Source organism: Pundamilia nyererei, unplaced genomic scaffold (assembly GCF_000239375.1).
Source record: "Pundamilia nyererei isolate P.nyererei 1_Seehausen unplaced genomic scaffold, PunNye1.0 scaffold00096, whole genome shotgun sequence".
Lineage (NCBI taxonomy): Eukaryota > Metazoa > Chordata > Actinopteri > Cichliformes > Cichlidae > Pundamilia > Pundamilia nyererei.
In genome coordinates this window covers 612,426-625,041 of record NW_005187497.1, presented here as the reverse complement: position 1 = coordinate 625,041, position 12,616 = coordinate 612,426, and the positions used below count along the sequence as shown (strand labels likewise).

The following is a 12,616-nucleotide window of genomic DNA, read 5'->3' as shown; positions in this document are numbered from 1 at the left end:
CTTGTTGCAGGCTGCTGAGTTTGCATCTTTTGCTGTGAAGTACAGCCAGACTTTTGACTGCTTCGCCTTGGGCATTTTTAATCTGTAGCTCTGCTCTAAAAGAACGTACGTACCTGGGCCCGCCTACTACGCTTGCAAAGGTAAAATGATTGGCTGGCCTCAACATTCAGTTGAAGTTCCTTAAACATTCAGCCACGTTACCCAGTAAATTATTTGCATGCACAATCAACATATGAGTAGCCTCTAGAACCACTAGTATATTTGGATTAATTCAATTTTGTTAATGTGTCGGATTATTATTTTCTTTACGTGAGGCATCATACAGGCAGATTCCATTGTTGTTGTATTTCTGCATTCCTGTTTTTTGTATGAGGACCAGCTATGTGAGTGTAAAAACACGGTATTCTACTTTCTGTACTTGCGCCACTTGTATATGCTGTAGAGCTATAAACGTATCTGTTATCACAATAATGACCCATTAGAAAACAGTTTTCACTAGAAACACATGCATTCAGTGATCCAACCGTGTAAAACTGTGTTAAAAATGATTGGATGGAATTAATTTTGGATTGGTCTCAAGTACTCAGCAGGGTATAATAAAGCAATCCAAATGAAGGGATAGACACATGATACGCTCAACTTTTTTTCTGTTCTTTCCCATCAACATTCAGCGGTCCTGAATGTGTACACACACACACAGGCACACAGGCACACACAGAGGACCTAATGTTCTGTCTTGTTTACCCAATCACCATATTCCCATATATTTCCCCTTTTCATCCATCTTCCACTAATTTTTTTCTGGCCTTTCTAAAAAATGTTGTTTACTTTTTCTAAAAGTAGAAGTTTGGCTCGGGAGCGTGTGAACAGTAACAGATGCTGCACAGTCTCTGGTTCTGTCTCTGTCTCACTCTTTATCTCTCACACATACACACAATGACAAACAGCTGCAAGAGGCTTGAGCAGCTACAGTAAAAAGAACGCATAAAATATATACATGCACCATGATAAGTTTTTATAGAACTAATACAGGCTAACATAGAATATATTGTTTTCCTTATTTGGGACCTTTCTGGAAAGAGTTTTTGTGTAGTGAGTGTAGTGATCTCAAAATCTCAGCAGAGGGTTTGTTGTAAAAAGAAAAGTTGAACCATCACAGTGTGTAACAATGCATTGGACACTGTTATGTAAAACTTTTGAAGAGAGAAATGAAATTTAGGCACAATAAATACATTATAGGTGAACCTTTCAATGGTTGATTCAACAAAATAAAAATAAAGCACGTCTAAAAAGTGAAAGTAAAACAGAAATCCAAAAGGAGGTACTTGAGAAGAACTAGACAAAGATGGAGCTGGTTACAGAATATATACATATACACATACGCAGGGATGATTCGTGATTAGGCACTGGAGGTGGAAACAATCAAACACAGGTGAAACTAAGGGGCGGGGCAGACGATAAGGATGGAAAGAAACAATATCAGTCAATCAAAACTTTATTTATAAATTTAGGATAAAACTAAGATCAGGTATAATAGATAGATAGATAGATAGATAGATAGATAGATAGATAGATAGATAGATAGATAGATAGATAGATAGGACAGGGACATGGTTTCTTTCCAGTTGTCTGTCCAAAAACTGCATAAAGGGGATTGTGTGAGAACCACTTTCTAAAATGACACATTATAGTCTTGTTAAGCCTCCCTGTGCCAACAGACCATCCATACATCCATCCATGTAATCAACAGAATGGATGTATTCGCCTGTTTCATCTTCTGCCTACCTTACTTCTCCAAAGAGCTTTTTGGGTAATGTAGCACGCAGCCTTGTGTATTTAGTATTTATATGCAAATCATTTATCCTTCAAATGTCCTATTATGCTCATTTTCAGCTCTGTATTTTTATTATACAACAGCTCAAAGTAATCATTTTTCTTGCACTGAAACAAATCATTTCCCCTCTATTGCTTTTAAGAACACTCTTGCCTTAAGATAGCTGTCTTTTATTTGGCGAACCCTAGAAAAAGAATGTTTATAAAGCAAATGGCATACACTGACCAAGCTTTGGCTGTGTGTATTAATCTTAACATAACCTTTTTCTGAAAATATTTATGTTGGTCAAATGTGACGTTGCTTAAATTTGGGCTTTCAATGAGGACTTTCAAGCCAATAATGGTGGAAAAGACTAAAGACCATGCTTGTACATCTAAATCATGGATCTGATATCTATCACTGGCGTTAGCTCCTCCAGTATGTGCTGCCATCACGTACTGGTAACAGTATAGCTTCATATGCTTGGGCTTCCTGATTTCCCCACCTTTTCACCCCCTCTGATCTTTTAGAACCTTACACTCAGCCTGAGATCATCTAATCAAAGGCTGTTGGTAGTCCCCCGAACACGTTTTAAAACCAGAGGTGATCTTTTACAGCGATGGCCCCCAGGTTGTGGAATTCTCTCCCTCCATCTTTACGTTGCCTGGATTGTATTTATTCCTTTAAACATCATCTTAAGACTCATTTATTTAGACTAGCTTTTAACTAGATTTGTGCTGTATGTTTGATTGTGCTGTGTTATGTTTATCAGTTTTATATTATTGTGAAGCACTTTGTGGTTTTCATCCTGTGAAGAGTGCTATATAAATCAATCAAAGTACAGTAAAGTAAACACAAACAAACAAACTTGATCTTTTATTTAACTGATCATAGTATTTCTGATCATAGTATTTCACGTGAGAAAAAAAATATTAAAATGAACTGAATCCAGGTCATATTTGCTCTGGGTATGTGTAGACTGCCCAGCCTCAGCTAGGCACAAATATCTTAACCTGCTACTTGTCTCGTGCATAAATCAGGCAGTGATTTAAGTTTAACTCAGTCAAAATGGAGAGCAGAGGACAAGAGAGTAGAAGAGGAAAGAAGAATAACTCATTCATGCTCATCAAGTGCTCCTCAGTCCATTTGCTGGCAAGGCGAGTTGAGCTGGCTGCATTAAGGAACTGAAGAAAAAAAAAGAGGGCTACACCGAAAGGGTTGAAAAGGGGAGGGAGGGTTGTTAGTATAAAATGATTTTAAGGGGAGATCCCCACTCTCTTGAGGGGGTGGGAGAGAGTGTGCCCCCCACTTCTACACATACACACACGCATGTACTTTTGTCTTGCTTGGCACAGCCTCTTGTTTAGCCTTTAGGTGCCAAAGCAATTAGTTATGTTAATTGCAAGGTCCATTGCACTGAATGCAGGTTGAATGGGGCCAGTCAGCAGTGGATGATTGGCCAGGATCCACAGGGGAAGGGGAGTGGGATTCGGGGAGTGGGGGTTGTGACGTTGCTGGAACACTCGACCCATGAAAACAGAGGATGGGACAGTGTGTGGGAAAATAGGGGAGGAGCTAGAGGTGGAAAAGAGAGATTGAGAGGGTGGGAGACAGAGCTTGAGAGAGCAAGCGTGAGAGAGGACGGAAATTCAGTCAGCAAAAGAGAGAGAATTAAGTAAAGCAGCCGTGGCGGAGTCGGTAGCAGAGATAGTAAGAGTGATAGAGAGAGCTTCACATGAGCGAAATAAAAGTAAGTAAGAGTGCGTGTAGTGCAGTGTTCGCTGGTCTGCTCGGTTATCTGTCTCCATCTGGGTGCCATCTGTGTCTTTGGCTCTGGCCTTCACCACACTGGGGCTCACATATGTGGGAATGCAAACACATGCCTGACATATGAAGGTGCGGAGTCACAAGAAGGGACAAAAAGCAAAGGATAAGAAAGCAAAACCCCAATACTGCAGCTGAGTTTCTCAAAGGACTGAGTGGACTCTACACTAGAGTGGAGGTAGGACTGAGCGTGTTCCAATATGAGTTTTTGGAGGATTTTTGTGTGTTTGTGTTTGCGTGTGAAAAATGCCTTGTTTTCACGAGTGAGTGAGTGTGGCAGATAGTCCACTTTATGTGCCTAGTTTGTGTGTTTCTGTGTGTGTTCCATCCTAAATCCCAGAGCTGCTCTGTGCTGTACAGATGGTGCCTCATCCTTATCTCTTCATCCTTGTTGAGTGAGGTAGAAGCCTCTTTTACCTGTGCACAGAAAATGTCTCCTGCCATATGGGCAAAATATTAATTGCCTTTTAAAAAATACTAATTTGTACTTATGTTTAGAAATATTTTAACATTTAACCAAGACTGTGTGGTTTGACTTTTCTTAGAGAAACTACAATAAACAGAACATTTTTGCTCTTCTGTTTCACATTCACCATTCTCTTTCCTTACCTTATTAGTGAAATGTATGTTTGTCCTATAGTTGCTTGTCTCAGTATGCAGGGAAAAAAAGATAACTACTATGAGAAAAAAGTTGCAGCATTCTCCAAAATTGGTGCAATGGAGCCAAATGTGTTCTTCCACAAAGTTTAATCTAGCTGGATTGGCTGTGAAATCTGGAGCATACTTTTTTTCCTCTGTGGGATTCATGTGTGAACAGCCAAAACGGCAACCTCAACCAGATTTCTTTTTAAAAAACTGAGCAATTAGAGTGACTTTGTGTGTGAAAGGGGCTTATCTCTCTCAGCTGTCATTTCCTCAGATAGTAATCAGTTTTTCCACATGGCAAGCAGAGCAGAAGAAACTAGGTAAAGAAGACGTGTGCATCTGCTGTACAGTATCCCAGACATATGGGAAGAGGAGGGAAACTGCTGTGTCTGTCTTTCACGCTGTGCCTGCATGTTACACTCTGACATCAGTGGAGACGTTGATACTAGTGCAAATGTCACATTGTTGCATTGCTGTATATTTTGTCTGAGTTGGCCTTTTACAGTGCCATGCAGGGGATGTGTTCATGTTTCTTGTGCGCGGGGAGGACCTGACTGGAGACGCAGAAAGAGAAAAGGCAGAGAGACCTGGCCAGTGTCACACCAGACCAGGCCAGTTCATCGGGGAGATAGGAGCGACTAATTGTCGGCTGCACAGACTCAAACCAGAGACCCTTGTCTGGTCTGCTGGACTGTGTCATATTCCTGACAACAGGCACCGTGCTGTATCTGTGAGTTAGTGTATGTGTTTGTGCAGAGGACATTCAAGCTTCTTTTATTCAGAAATTTGATCCCACTTACATTCATTCCTGTTGAGCAGTTATAGTTTTTGTCTTAAATTTATGTGGCTTTGAAGTTTTCGATTGCACACTTCACAAGCGTACAGTATTTTTGAGTCTAAGGAAGTGAACGTGTCTCCATGTGCCTGCCAGGTGTCTTGCAGACATTGTGTCTGCTGAACTACAAGGTTGCTTGCCTTACAGCTTTCTGAAGCTTTTTTTCTTCTGACCTCAAACCCAGCTGAGTTTCTCTGCCAGAAGCAAAGTAATACATAGAGAAACAGACCACCATGACCCTTGCGTACTACAGAGAATACCCCCTGTTTCACCATGCGTATATACACACAGAACAGAGCAGCTGCTTCAAGAGTTTGCTGCAGGAAGTGCTCTATTAGTTCCAGTGGCGAGGTCTGTGATATCTGGCCCCAGGGGTTCAGTGAGACCGTGTGCTTATGAATGAATTTGAATGTTCTTGCTTATATGTTTACGTGTGTGGACACGAAAGGGTCACATCATTTAATCAACCGAGACTATGCAGTCAATACAAGTAACAACCCGGAGTGTTAGTGGGTATCGAGAGACATTTTAGCATCAGTAGGCACCCCCACTCTGGCCGTCCTTCCTGTCGCAGGCCAGTGATATTGTAACTTGTCTCACCTTGCAAAGTGCGTTATTAAGAGCTCTCCTCCAGTGGTTCACTGACCTGAGAAACCCAGTCGGTGACCCATGACAAAACCTTTATTCACTGGGCTGATGTGGAGAAGAAGTATCAACATATAATTAATACGCTGTAAAATTGCGTAAGTAGTAGTTTTAGGTTGATATATAGTGACTTTGAAAATAGAAGATTAACACTTGTATTTTCAGAGTTGATGAAAGAGGTGGCATGTTACCAATAGTCTGTACGTAGTGCAGAGGACTAAATCACTTGGCTCAACGTGACTAAAATAGGTGCCAGGTCAGGGTATGGCACAGACCTTGTTTTTTGTTCAGCAGCATTACCTTCCTTCTCACATTGCATTAAGTCATTTCAGTGTTAAGCTGAAATGTCCAAGACTTAAGCATGAGGGCACACAGACGGACACCACTTTTCTACCCGCCCTAAAAAAAACGGCATTTAACTTGTGCAAATTTTATGGACAGATTGTGTAATTTTCCAATTCTAAACCCAAAAGTCAAAAAGTGATACTCAAGAGAAAAAGAAGAAGAAATGCATTTGCTGTTTTGTTAGGTGTGTGGGTGGACAAGCAATGGGTGGCGTTGCCTCTCTCCATGAATTGTCTGTCATAGTCATTATTTTCTCCTTTCTCTGGCTTTCCACCCCCCATCTTTGCCTCAGTCTGAAGAAGTGTGGATGTAAATGAGAACATTTCACTAACAAAAACAGTCTTTTGCCTATTGCGATTTGGTTGAGACTTTAAATCACTCTAATCTACATTTTCCTTCCACAGCATTTTCTGTTGCAGCTACAGTACGCTGCGTATTTTCCCAAGATATATAATAAGGAATACATTGTGTTCTTACCCGTATGTTTGCTAAAACCATACAGTACTCATACACAACAATAACACTCATCAAAACACACCTCAGCTCACACGTTTACCCATCCTCCATTACTATCATTGTCTCATTCTCCACATTGTTTTGAGCACAGCCGGCCTCTTTGTTTGACTTATCTGTCTCTCTCAGCGGCTGTTGAGCTCTGGTCTTTTATACAGCTGGGCAAAGCCTGCCCACAGCTCCGTGTTGTTGTTGTTGTTTTTCTTTTATGGTACTCAGCTTTGAGTGATTGGATCGCCAAAATCCGAGTGTGACAGATTAGTCATCTTCATAGTCAAGGTTTAGAAAAAAGTAGATTTTTACTACAGTTGTGCAGCTTTCAAGCATGAACTCCAGAAAATGTTAAGAGAGTCAGGTTGGGACATGGTCCAGAGTTGTCCTTTCTCACATGTCCCACATTCACTAGCTGAGAAATCAGTGCACGGATACTAAACGGTCCAAAATCCCACAGATTTTTTTCCTGGAAGCTTTAAGACGTTTTAATCCGGCTTTATATTTGTTTTGTAGTTTTTTCATGGTTTGCTTTTGAACTAAGCATATTCCTTCCTTTTCATGTGTTTGGCCAACAGTATGTTTTTGAAAGCAAGATCAATGCTGATCCATTTCCTTCTTAGAATTTTAGGATTAATGTATAAAAAAAAAATCCATAAGATTAACTTAAACATGAACCCCAATACTAAGCCATTGTACCAGCTCTCCCAGTCTCGGTCAAAACCTGCAGTTTAACTTCAGCATGCCATGTGGGGATGTAACATCTGGTTGGACCTGAGCCGAGGCCATAAAGCCTCTGACACCTGGTCCAAAACAGGCCAGCCTTAATGTTAGCTTTGTTTTCTTGTGTCTAGAGCTTGTATTTTTGTTTTATGGATTACTGTAACTTACTAGTTCAATGTGTGCTTTATTGTGCACACGTGTGTGAATGTATGTTAATATGGATTTGAGATCTTCATCATGAAACATGTACAGTGGGTGAGAAAATGGGGGCTACGCAACTTAATTTTTATACTGTCATGCTTCCATGAACATTGCCACTGATTATATTCCACTTGCTGGTTTTGAGTTTGAAGACTCATCAGTCTCTTGATGATTGATGGGCAGGCTAACCAATTAGTTACAGAGAGGTGAGAAGGGTTGTAACCAGATAGGCAGATAATCCACTGGGCTCAGAGAAGGCTGGCTGGTGTGTGTGTGTGTGTGTGTGTGTGTGTGTGTGTGTGTGATTGACAGATTTGAACTGTCCTTGTAGTGCCATTGTTGTTATTTGTGTGGCCATGTTTATATGCGCCCTGGGCAGGCAACACCTGGTGAACAGGGCTAATACGCACACACAACGCACGGACAGGATGACACAAATACACTTAGAGCTCTATACTTTGGCCCAGATGTGTGTCACATTCATTTAACCTATTGATTATGGAACAAAGCTCGGTGTGATTCTTTCCCAGATATATTAGTATTACCCTTCATGCAAGAATCTTAAAGCAAAAATAACAATATTTGCATTCATTAGTGTCTTCAGTGTCTGAAATACCTGGGCATTAAATATTTGGGCTTTCTAAAAGAACTTAACAGCAGTATAGGTTGAAGTAACTAATACTGCTCTGTAAAAGGTGTTTGCACCACATTAAGTCAAAGGAGCTTGGAAAGAAAAGCGTCTGGACTTCTTTAAGTTGCTTGAAGACGTTTCACCTCTCATCCGAGAAGCTTCTTCAGTTCTAAGGTCAAATGTCCCAGATTTACCAGAACCTTCACAGACATATGCACCACATTAAGTTTCTGCCTTTCTGATCCACTGCTATGTTTTAAAAAAATCTAACAGCAATCAGTGACTGCAATGTGGTGTGTGGTGTTTTCAAGTGTTTTTAAGGTCAGCAACTTCAGATCCCATCCAGTCAGTCTTCTCCCTGCAGTCTGACCTCATACACATGGACACTGTGCATATTGTTATCCAGCCTCTGCCAAACCGCCTCTGCTTCCAGCATCACGTCACTGTACCTCTTTTTACTGCTCATTCTTAGTTTTTATAGACAACTTCTGTCTGCCTTGCTGTCCCCTCTTTTTCGTTTTCCTTTTCAGTTTGCCACTAAGTATATTTCCATCCCAGAGTTCCTTTTTTCACTATGTGGCACGCTGGATTACGGTGGTGTTTTTGCAATTATCTCTCTGAGTGATGAGGATATGCGAGGGCTTCTCTCACCATCAGCCTGTCATAGGGACATGTGATAAATTCACTTCGGAGACATGTCTGTGCTTCTTCATATGTGAGAATGAGAGTACTTTTTTGTCCAAAGTCATTCCTCTTCCTTCTCCTTACGTCTACAGCTTTCTTTGCTTTTTCCCTGTACTGTCAACCTTGCCACCTTCCTATCGTTCCCCTTCCTAGCAGAGTTGGAAGCAGAGTGTTGACATTGGGTTTTATCCAAATATGTAGTCTACGAGGCTGGAAGGTGGTAATGAAAGCCAAGAAAAACAGCCTGGCTCTGAGTCTAACAACCAGGCTTGTCCTTCTGATGAAACCAAAGGAAAACAGTATTTTCTGTCCTTGTTATTCCTTTCCTCCCATCCTACACCTCTTTCCTCGTTCTGCTTGCATCCTGTCCTTTTCTATATCTGGTGCTTCTGATTCGCAGACTAATTCATTGTCTCCCTCTGTGCTTTATAAAACTCTGTGTGAAAATGTGACAAATATTACATTTTTAATGTGGGAGCCATTTTGTCAGATGCTAACTGTGATAAAGTCACGTTACTGTTATCGTAAAGGGCTATCCAGGCTTTGCTCTATAGTGGGAGTAAATTCAAATTTAAAAAGTCTTCTTTTTTTATAGATGTCAATTTTAATAGTCTAAAAAAATACATTTGTAACATGTGGGTCTGCGATTTGTTACATGGAAGCAAGGCATCTGTGTTGCTGCAACAGTTGAGGAGGTGTCAGTCCCAAGAGGGTAATAATGTAAATGAAGTTGATTAAAGCAGAGATGATGTCACCTGAGTTTCTTCATCTCTCAAACTGGATATTATAAAATACAAAGTCACGTAACTCGTTGTTTGGCAACAGTATGGCACTGAGAGGGACATGGACTATTATCTATTTTAAAAGTGGATGTGGCTGTGTGCGGGTGTGTATGTTGCTTCATGTATCCTTGTGCTGTGTGTGTGTGTGTGTGTGTGCTTGTGTTTGTGTGGGTGGAGGTCAGAACGGAGTGCAGGATAGAGGAACAGATGTGCGCTGTATTGTGGCTGTGTGCGCGGATGGACGGGGACCAGGTGCAGCCTTTGTCTCTCTAGCATTTAAGTCCACTCGCTCGCATTCAGCTGCCTCGTGCCTCCCCTCCCCTCTGTGCACCCTCCTCCTTCCTCCTCTCCTTGGAGGGAAGGCAGAGATGTGTGTGTGTGTGTGTGTGTGTGTGTGTGTGTGTGTGTGTGTGTGTGTTTGTGTGTGTGGGCCGGGCTGCCTTGGCTTAAAGGAAGGGTTTGCAGCAGTCCCTTCTGCCCCCCTTCTCTCACAGGTGACTGTTGGAGGTCCCAGCTGGCCAGCTCTTGGCCGATTAGATCCATATGGTACAGGAGGAGGAGGAGGAGGAGAGGGAACCTGGTTAATTTTGAAATCAATTGCTTTCCTTTTTTCTTTTTTTTTCAAAGTGTTTCACTGGTTGAATACTAAGCCTCTGTCAGTTGTTTAAAGTATGTGTTATCCTTTCACTTCAGGACTTCGTAGACTAGAATTAGGATTGCAGAAATACGGCAGCATTTTGGAAGATATACTTGTGCGCTGTTTAATTAAGAGTTACAAATGTCATTTCGTGTAGTATTTTTTTTTTAGCCATGCTTGGGACAAAATGTAGAAAAGGTTAAAGGAAGCTAAGCACTGAAGTTAGAGGAAAATAGGGTTGTAGTTACTCCGGTTCTCTTGCATCTGTTAGATGTCACTGTCACCACAAAGGTTCTCACTTTGATGAGACTTATAAGTTGCTATATTTAAACTTTTTTTAGTCAGATGAGATGTGAGGCACTGTCGTGCAAAACTAGGGTAATAAGCTTGACTTTCTTTCTCATAGATAGTACGCACAGCTGGGCTAAACCTCCAAAAAACATCCTGTTGATGTCTTCTTGTCTGACTCATGATAAGAAAACTAAATATTTGACAGCATTTCTTGAAAAAAAGAATTCATAATGTTATTTTCATGTGCGTGTGTTTGCGTTAACATGTGTGTGTCTTGACCCTACATACTTGTATCATTGCACATGCCACAAATTTTCTTTGTGCTCACTGATAAATTAGTTCGGTCTGTGTTACATCTTCTCTCACCTCATCTACGGTGACAAGACAGAGAGCAGTGTGGTTGGAGTACACACACCACCGCACAGCGGCACACACACACACATGCTTCACAGCTGCCAGCCTCTCACAGGGAGTTTAGACTTCAGAGTTAAAACATGAGCTTAATAAACCCTTACACTGAACCCATTTATTTATACACCACATCAAGTGTGATTTATTTCTGTGGACTCGTTATAGCTTATCCATCCCGTCTTTATGTAAGGAGGTCGATAAATGTTCTCGTAAGTGTATTTGTCTTTTCATTTGCAATTTCATTAGTTAATGGATTGCTTTTACAGCGGTGGCTCAACAGGAATAGTCACGTTTCTCTATCCCTTTCCTCTCTTTCTGAGCCTCGTTCTGAATCATCACTTGCAGAGGCAGCAATTAAAGTCAGCTGAATGTTTTAATGCAGATGAGCGTCACCTGAAGCTGAACAAACAAGGAACACCTGGCTAGCAACAGCCATCACTGCAGATGCATTTTATTTTCCATCCCTGTGATAACAACTGTTGTAGAAAGCAAACACTTAAGGTCAGGAAACTTTCAAGATTGTAAAATTGTGGATTATCTTATTTGTGCATGAAGACGTGAGACAGAAAAACAGCAGCACAATATGGTGTGAGTTTAACATGTAATCCTTTTTGGTTATATCCACCAGAAATGAGTTGATGGAGTACCCAGTTTTATATTTTAGTAAGCACTGGTAACAGTGCTATCTGCTTTTTTCAAAAGTATTGCCTATTCATTGTGGCATTTCTGTGTAATCCTGTTGATGTGTGGTGAGGAGCTTTGTGTACCTTCCCTTTGTTGCATTAAAGCAAGGATGACAGGTGGCATTTAGACCAGACAAACACCCCACATCCTCCTCTAAGCCAATATTCACCTGAGTTAACATTAGGCCACTTTGTGCACTCTGTGCATATGCGTTTTGTGGCTGCTGTGACAGCTGCCTCCCGAGACAGCCCTGTGACTATACCATGGACTCAGGTGCTCGCAAGCCAGATGAAGTCATCTAGCTATGTGTGCTGTCTAATTGACAAGCAGAGGCAATTCTCTAAGGGTTGTCAGGAGTACACGCGCACACACCTGATGTCTCTTGCTTTGGCTGTTACCTCTGGCATGGCTAACAGCAGACTGTGCCACATCTTAAGATTGCATGAACCCTGCTGCAGCTTTGTTTCTGTTGCATGCTCAAAGGTCATGCAGTAAGGAATATAAATACAATATGTTGCTATGTTTACATTCTGCAGAATTATGCATGCCTGCCAGTTAAAGTCAAACACAAAATGGTGCTTACAAGTATGGCAGTCAGTTTGGATCCAAACTACTGTTCACAACCAGTGGTAAATGGTTCATAATGTGTCAAAGAACTTGGGAATACACTTCAAGCTGAATTCTCCAATCCTGGCTTTTGTGTACGTATGAAGTTGTTTACTTGGTAAGAGTGTTGACACTGAGGCCATATGCCCCGTTGATTCTGTTATTGAGATGTCAGTCTAATTTCCTGGCCATACGGATGGAGTGTGCGGAGCTTTGGAGCCGGTGTGTGTGTGTGCTGCAGGCTGCTTCCTACAGTGCACTGGCAGACCGCGTGTGTGGTGGGTACGGCAGTCCAAATGTCTGCATAGATCCCTCCTTCCTGCCCCCTATGTTCGTGAACAGGTGGAGTGATGGC

General features: G+C 41.5%; 1 protein-coding gene across 4 annotated transcripts in view; it reads left to right on the top strand.

Moving 5' to 3' along the window:
- The window catches only part of cbfa2t2 (CBFA2/RUNX1 partner transcriptional co-repressor 2), a 34,380-nt gene that overhangs the window by 11,497 nt on the left and 10,267 nt on the right, over window positions 1-12,616 (top strand). Inside the window, exon 1 of one of the 4 annotated variants that reach the window (XM_005740006.2) lies at window positions 3,443-3,563. The exons of 1 other annotated variant lie outside the window; for it this stretch is intronic. The gene's annotated coding sequence lies outside the window, so the exon portion shown is untranslated. 2 more of the 4 variants (XM_005740004.2, XM_005740005.2) reach the window with 2 other exon arrangements.